This window comes from Trachinotus anak, unplaced genomic scaffold (genome assembly GCF_046630095.1).
Source record: "Trachinotus anak isolate AG129_WGS33_773 ecotype Australia unplaced genomic scaffold, CSIRO_AGI_Tana_v1 ptg000002l, whole genome shotgun sequence".
In the NCBI taxonomy this organism is placed as follows: domain Eukaryota; kingdom Metazoa; phylum Chordata; class Actinopteri; order Carangiformes; family Carangidae; genus Trachinotus; species Trachinotus anak.
Window position 1 is genome coordinate 8019252 of NW_027273853.1, and position 6000 is coordinate 8025251.

Here is a 6000-nt window from a genome sequence, read left to right on the forward strand (position 1 = left end):
GATCTATGAGGTGATTCAGGGGGACCAGTCAACTGGAAGTTAAACATAAGTCGAAGAGGAAGCCACGTGACTGAGCTGCTCCGGTCACAGGTCAGACATTGGCACACCAAATAATGAGAATTGACAAAGAGTGGGGTCATGCATAAAGATGTAAATGTCAGTATGTCAATATCATGGGTATTCTCTGAGTGTTTTGTCTTTTTAAAAATCCCTCTAGAGAAAAGACCTTGACCTTCCTCCCTCAATTAGGTTTTAAAGAACTGTTAAAGAACTGAACTCATTGATGATAATAATACAATATACAGACAAAGCTCATTATTTATGCATGGGAATGAACTGCAAACATAGATAGTAATTTGCATAATAGGTCCACTCCAGTAAATATTTGCCCAATCTCTACTTTCCCCATGTTTATTTTTCCCCCCACGAACCATCATTCATGCATGGTTTAACTGTTTCAGTTAGGTCAATACTACAAAAGCCTCAAAGGAGTCTGAATCGATGTAATTTTTCTTCCCTTTTTTTTGTTGAACAGAGACTCACACGCATACACAGAGCAAACAGCGCATTAATATTCAAAACAGCCACTGGATGAACCTGTGTCTGAATCAACAGCCTGCTTGTTATTTGATTATTCCTTCAGCCTCTCATTTCAGCAGCGGCACAAGGGGAGGAAATGCCTTCCTGACACCGACGAGAACCCCTCACCACCCCACAAAACAAAGCTCAAAGCAATGTAGGCTACACAGACATATTGAGGAGGAGGGTGAAAAGAAATGCACCTCGACATATTGACATTTAGATATAATGAAAACATTTAACAAGCTGTTTTATCAGCTTCAGAACGAGCAGGGTAAAAGATGCAGCCGTGTTTGTGTTTGGACGTGTGTGGCTGTGGAGAGCAGAAGTGTTGTAATCCCCAAAGGGGTCAGGATGCATTGAGTTACCACAAGGAGTGGGCTACTGATATTAGCATTGACAGTATAATGTGACAAAGTGGGAGCTGCCCTTCTGCCTCCAGCATCTAATGGTTACAATACTGAAATGCAACAGGGGCCACAAGGAGGGAGAGAGGTGGTTACAGCTGATGAGCAGAGATGATGTATGTGTGTGTGTGTGTTTATGTGTGTGTGGGTGTGTGTGATTTGCTCGACAGGCCTCTGCTACACTGTCATCAGTTTGGTGGAATCTGATAAGGTGGGGGTGTGGGGAGGCATCAAAAGCAATGTCAAGGAACCTGTTTCTGTCAGCCTCTCTCACTTTCTCTCTTCCTCGTTCACACACACACACACACACACACGCACACATTCTCTTATTGTCTTGCCTTGCTCTCTTCCTAACACCAGCTCTTTCCAACAAACACACATGCATGTGGAGATCAATGCAAATTAAAGCTCACACACTGTACATCCACACACACACACACACACACACACAAGCCCAGGGCACGGGAACTCAATGTGAACCCCACAGAGAGAGATGTCACAATGACAGAGCAGATAAACCAAATGAATGCAGAGTTTTCTGCACTGCAGATCAGAAAACAAGACACTTCTTTGCACGCTGAGTGACTACATGCTGCTGTTTATTTAGGGTTGGAGAATGTAATTATTTGGCTGCCACTGCTGCTGTTGGTGTTATTAATCAGTTACACTCTCAGTTAGAAACTATTCAGATGATTTTTCGGGGGAGGGGGATGGAGATGAGAGGATCCAGTGCACTCCGAAGGTCAGATAAGACATGCAAACTTAAGTATCTCTGTGCTGTACTTCAGGCTTGTTTGTGGATTTTTGAATTGCAGTGGAGCTTTCAAATATCACACACAAAAAAAATAATCCAGAGAGCAAGCATCTCTACAACCAGGGGCTTTCACACTGGCAGTTCGCTCTGAATCTATGCACATAAAGATTCTGTTCAACGAATGCTTTTTCTGAACTGAGGTCCAGGTATATGTCAACCTGAAGGAGGTGGCCTGAGGGAAGTCTGAGGTGAACTGTGGTGTTGTTGGCCTGTGGTCAGAGCACAGTTCCGACTCTGAAAGAAAATTGTCTTCTTATCAACATTTTGTTGACAGGACAGGTGTAGTTTGCCATCATCAGTGAGCAGATTGGTTTTCTCAAGGACACCATGGCACTTAACGGCCATCTCCCAGCTGTGTTGATTGACACTTTAAGTGTTAATCTCACACTGTTAGTGAGAGAAAACGATATAGATAATGCATTTTTAAGGTTGATATGAGCAGAAAATAACAATCAAGCCCAACTTGATAGCAAACAGTTGTTTATTTACTCATTCAGCGGTTATGTAGCAACGCTTTTATTCATTTGGAGTCATGTCTGTGGCCATCTGACGAATATGAATCTAATATTCACCCCCTTCAGTTCTTTTTGGTCTCTACCAAGTCATGAAGAAAAACATCTGGCTCTTCAGCTGCTACATTGTTCTCCACACTATAAAGCTGCAGATTTGGGAGACAATTCTCTGCAGGTCCAACACTGAGAGCCACCCTTATCCCATTGTTGCATTGTTTTCACATTGTGGTTTGATTGTGTGATTGTAAACAGAAAATCTTTGGGTTTATTAGAGCTGGTTGGACAAAACAATCAATCTAAAGACCTCATCACAGGCTGTAGAAAATTTTCATGTGTGTAATCAATAATGAAAATTATCATTAATTGCAGCCCGTCCACCTATACAGTACATTGTTCTCGATTTGAAACAGGTGCCAGTGCAGTTTTAGTGGGATGGTAGCTAATTAGCAGTATGCTATAGTATAGCTTTACATGGAAGAAATTAGGGAATATATAGTTATATAGCTGACAAAATGTTCAATTTCCAGTCAAAACTTTTCCCCTGTCTGTGTGTGATAAACTGGGGACACACTTCAGTCTCACCATTACCAAAGATAGTCTCTGCAAACACAGTTCCAGTTTGTGCTCACTCCTAAATAACCTCCTCTGTCTGCTCTCTGGTACATCTAGATATATGGCCAGATTAGACTTACTGTGATAATAGCTGAACAGAAAATGGTTCTGTATAGCTGGGACTTTTTTTTTTTTTTTTTTTTTTTGCTTCATCTGAACCGTGATAAGAACCACCATCCGTGAGATGATGATAACCACAGTTGTATTAATTTCAGCTCTGCGCCTTTGACTTTTATGTTTGAGATTCAGGCACCAAAAACACTTCCTCTGCCAAAAGATTGTCTGCATCTGGTGCCGCCAGCTACTCTGCAGTTTCAACACCAGTTTGATCATCTGTTCTGAATTTGAAATGCTCCTCACTCAAAATTTTCACCTTGAGGGCTTCTGCCAAGCCACTGGTCACGACACCTCTCCCTGCTCCAGCTCCCCGGGTGTGTGTGTGTGTGTGTGTGTGTGTGTGTGTGCAAGACACTTGCTGGATGTGTTATTCTGCCTCTCTGCTTGCATGTGTGCATTTGTGCATATGCCTGGAGGGAATGAGTGTGTATACTATACGTGCGAGTTAACGTGTGCATCAAGCAGACATTAGCACCCTCTCAATGTCAATGACTCCTTGTAGTCGGGAAAGTCAGCGAGCCACTGATGGACTCACCATAACTGTCCCCGCGAAGCAGCGCTGCGTCTGTGTGTGTATGTGTGCCTGAGACAAGGTGACACAGGAAACAGTCCCCTGCTGATGACTGATGGCCACGACCAACTGTCCTGACCTCACTTATGTTTGGTCACTCCGATGGAGGTGACTGTGTTTATGTGACAGAGACCAGACTAAACACAAAGTGAGGCCAGTCACTGCACTACTCTGCTGCTGAATGATTCTTTTTAAAAGCAAATTCTTCACTTTAGGAGTTTCTGTATAAACACATGCTGCTGAATGGAGACCAACACTTCACCGTCACTGAAGTAAAAGGACAGTGAGGCTTAGGCTTATGAAATATCTCTCCTTTTGTGTCAAAACACACGGTCCAAAATAATAGCCGCACCATGTCTCCACCTGTGTTTACACTCACAATACTCTGTCCCCTGTCCTTTTCTTTAATACACCCCGGCCCATCAGTGAATCTCTATAAAACTTCATTATTCACTAGTTTTCTTAAGCCTGCACCAGAGGAGCCAGAGGCCAACCCCAGTATCTCCAGACACACTTATCTTATCCATGCTGAAAAATGGCTGCAAGAGGGCTTTGTGACAAATAGGGAGCACAATAGGACTTTATTGGTTTCAAGGAGAATTTTTCAGCTGCATTCTGTAAATAACTAAAGCCTGGACAAAGGGAGAGTCCTTAGGGACCTCGTTTATCACATAAATTACACAACTGCTCATCCAGGAATCATATTTCAAAGGGGTAGCATGATGTTTTTATTATTTTTTCCTGTTCTCCCCTTGTCTGGCTAGATTTAAGTGTGAATAATTTCTTCTACTTGCGGTAATTAAATGTGAGGGCTCACCTAAGAGACTCACTACCTCCAACACACACTAGAGAGACTCTGTACCTTCAATGTGCGCGCGTGAACACACACACACGCAGCCACGCACATAGCAAACAAACACACTTTCTGTGCATGCACACTCACAGGACACACATTCATACAATGTTCAGTGTCATGCAAAATCATGAAAGGCTCACAACTGCTTCCCCTAGGCCAGTTTTCACACAGACACAGGAGGTGAGGGCTCGATTTTCCACAGAGGAGCGGGCGTTTGTGTGAATGAACAAAGGGAATCTCCTTCCTCCTCTGCTCCCTCTCTCCCCTAAATCCTATCATGTGCCACCATGCGTCTCCCACACGCCTGTTTCCAAGTTACCGGCAGCGTCGGCTGCCAATCCCGCTTAATTGCCTCCTGTGTAAAGTGACGGCTGATGAGCGGCAATGAGAGTGAGCTGTCCTCGCCTCTTCCTGCAGCTCACTCTCTGCTACCTTGGAGGAGAGACTCCACCTGAGAGCTGTATACCTTTGGGAAATTACACAGTAGTGTTGACCTAGAGTAAAACTTCAGTAGCCAACCTGGAGATTTGCTGTGTGAAAAAGGATTATCTCTAAAATGTAGCGAGAGTAGAGAGTTTTAATTTTAAGAAAGAAACTGTTCTCAGTATAAGAAAGCTACTCTGTGAGGACATTTAATTTAAGCCTTAATAGGCACTAACCGATAGAAAGCACATGAATAGGAAATGCTATGAATAGGAAATGTTTTGTCAGAGGTAACAAAGTAAAGAGCAGAGGGTGAAACAAGAACAGCAGACAGTGTTTGTTTTAGAGATAAGCAGCTTTTCCTCACTAACCTTGTTTGAGCCTGGAGAAAAAGAAAAGATCTTCTTGCTCACTCCCGCTCGCAGAATTTGCCACCCTGTTGCTCCTTGTTCGGTCTTCCTTTGTTGCGTCTTCCTCACAAATAGATCCTCCTCATCCTCAGGACCGGGGCTGGAATTAACAGCTCATGAGGGAAGCCAGGCGGAAGAGAAAGAAAACACACCAGAGAAGAAAAGAAACACACTCTTCTCGCCCCTAAGTCCCTCTTGGCAGTGTATCCCCATCCGTCAGAGCACAGCGACTGAGAGTGAGTGAGAGCGAGAGAGAGCGAGAGAGAGAGATGAAACGATACTGAGTAAGTGGGCGAGTGAGAGAGAAAGTAAGAGAGGGAGGGAGAGAGAGCTTGCGTGTGTGCACTGGAGGGTGATCCTCTCTACTGTATGAGCTCCTGTTTATCTCTCTGTCTGTCTCCTCTGCGTGCATTCCTTCCTGACAGAAGTCACGAGGTCAGCTGCTTTTACAGTAACAACGCTTGGTTTCCTCTTGAGGGAGAAGACTTCCTGTTAGTTCTCCGCTTAACTTCCCTCATGAGTGAAATCACCCTGCGTTGTCCGCTTTTTTTTTAATCCCCTCTCTCTCTCTTGTGCGCACACACACACACACACACACACACACACACACACACACACACACACACACACACACACAGAATCTCGCCCTCTATTCCTGTCTCTACATTTATTAGCATCCTAGTGAATGTTAATCTAATC

The 6000-nt window shown here is 43.9% G+C and overlaps 1 protein-coding gene across 1 annotated transcript in view; it reads right to left on the reverse strand.

Moving 5' to 3' along the window:
- The window catches only part of shisal1b (shisa like 1b), a 42016-nt gene extending 36433 nt beyond the window's left edge, over positions 1-5583 (reverse strand). Inside the window, exon 1 of the mRNA XM_071493753.1 lies at positions 5263-5583. The gene's annotated coding sequence lies outside the window, so the exon portion shown is untranslated. The remainder of the gene's footprint in view (positions 1-5262) is intronic.
- Positions 5584-6000: the final 417 nt, after the last annotated feature.